General features: G+C 31.2%; 1 protein-coding gene across 4 annotated transcripts in view; it reads left to right on the forward strand.

The window, feature by feature from the left end:
• The window catches only part of LOC137657899 (venom dipeptidyl peptidase 4-like), a 352,664-nt gene that overhangs the window by 318,762 nt on the left and 31,402 nt on the right, over nucleotides 1-2,500 (forward strand). The window lies entirely within an intron of this gene.

Here is a 2,500-nt window from a genome sequence, read left to right on the forward strand (position 1 = left end):
TTCTATCTCTCTCTCTCTCTCTCTCTCTCTCTCTCTCTCTCTCTCTCTCTCTCTCTCTCTCTCTCTCTCTCTCTCTCTCTCAGTTCGTTTATATCCCTTGTTCTTATATCAAAATTAACTTGACTAACTTTATAGTTACAGAATAGTATATAGTACGAAATTCCTTGTACACTGCGATAGGATCTCTCTCTCTCTCTCTCTCTCTCTCTCTCTCTCTCTCTCTCTCTCTCTCTCTCTCTCTCTGAGACACACCACTGGTTCGTTGATATCCCATATTAACCCCTAGATGAAGCAACATTGCAATCCTTTTACCGTGAAGGCCGTGGTTGAGGAAAATATAGGATTATGCCACATCCCTCCTGCTCATAAGATAAAGGCTTAAGACGGTGATCTTGCTTTGATTGTTTCGTTTATATAGATTTAGTTCGAAAATTCTAATGTATCTTGATATTTTTTTCTTTTGTGGAATTACAGCTTAAAGAGAAGTGGTCGCAAAAAATAACACACACATACATACACACACACATATATATATATATATATATATATATATATATATATATATATATATATATATATATATATATATATATATATATATATATATGCGCGTAAAAATCACAGGAAAACGTGATGCTCAGATGCAGAAGAACCACAGGGAAAATGAAAATACGAAATATACGATTAAGTCCTGACTAGTTTCGTGATACTTCTTCAGAGGACTGATTTATTGAGAGAGGTTTCTTTACATTTTATAGGGAAGTAAACGTACGAACATACATATAGAGGCTTACAGAATAATGACACTCCCATACTACCAGCTACCTGGGCTATGGTATCACGAAACTAGTCAGGACTTAGTCGTATATTTCGTATTTTCATTTTCCCTGTGGTTCTTCTGCACACATATATATATATATATATATATATATATATATATATATATATATATATATATATATATTATATATATATATATATATATATATATATTATGTATATATATTATATATATATATATATATATTATGTATATATATTATATATATATATATATATATATATATATATATATATATATATATATATATATATATATATATATATATATATCTTACAGTGTAAATATCATCATCTTTAGCCTTAACTAGTCCACTACAGCACAAAGGCCTCAGAAATATATTTCCACTCGCGTCTATTTACATCCTTTCTATGCTAGTCCATACCCGCAAATTTTCCTAGCTTGCCAAGCCGCCGTCTTCACTTCCTTCCCATGCTTCTTTTGCAATCTCTATGGACCCATTCTGTTATTGTTATTGTCCATCTGTTATCTTTCATTTTCATTACACATACATACATACATGTGTGTACAATATATATATATATATATATATATATATATATACATATATATACATATACATATATAGTATATATATATATATATATATATACATATATATATACATATATATATACATATATACATATATAGTATATATATATATATATATATATATATGTGTGTGTGTGTGTGTGTGTGTGTGTGTGAGCGCTAGCGTAAATATGAATGGAAACTTGATGTTCTGACTGAACAAAAACACTGCTTAAACCTTGGCGTGTTTTGTCTGGTACACTTCCAAGATATTATCAAGATAACTGATACAGGATAGTCATTTTTTTTATCAGGTACTGTATAATATGAAATTTCTGTCACTGTATCAGTCCTCTTAAAGAACGGCCTATAAAATTCACAAAACGAAACCGGTCAGGATTTACAGTATTTTAAATTTTCCAATTGAGTATTATGTTTAATGTTGCATAGTATTTTCTTGCTAAATCTTGTCAAAATCTTTATGTAACTAGTCCCAAATGTTGCAAAAAACTGAAAAAATTGCATAATACTGTAATCTCATTGTTGCTTCTGCTACCACTACATCCCCAAAGAGCTATTTCATAAGTTTGCTGTTTGCTACTTTTCTTCGTCCTTGACTCTGTTACTACTTTAGCCCGTGGTAATTACCTGGGCCCTGTCTGCTAAGATCCCCTTCAACCTCTGCTTCATTGCTTAATTACTCTGTTGCACAGCAGGACCTGGTTATGTCATGTATTTCTCGTCTCCCGTCTCCAAACAATAGGCTGTAATTATTGGTCGTTGTTTGGGGGAACATATGTTTTGTCTTTACTTAAACATATATCGATGAAAGAAGCGTTCTCAAGTTTGGCAGTACACACAAACACCCTTGCTTGAGGGTACACACGGGCACACTATTCTATCTAATTTCTCTTCCTCTTGTTTTGTTAAAGTTTTTATAGTTTATATAGGAAATATTTATTTAAATGTTGTTACTTTTCTTAAAATATTTTATTTTTCCTTGTTTCCTTTCCTCTTTGGGCTGTTTTCCCTGTTGGGGCCTCTGGGCTTATAGCATCCTGCTTTTCCAACTAGGGTTGTAGCTTAGCAAGTAGTAATATATATATATATATATATATATATATA

Source organism: Palaemon carinicauda, chromosome 18 (assembly GCF_036898095.1).
Source record: "Palaemon carinicauda isolate YSFRI2023 chromosome 18, ASM3689809v2, whole genome shotgun sequence".
In the NCBI taxonomy this organism is placed as follows: Eukaryota; Metazoa; Arthropoda; class Malacostraca; order Decapoda; family Palaemonidae; genus Palaemon; species Palaemon carinicauda.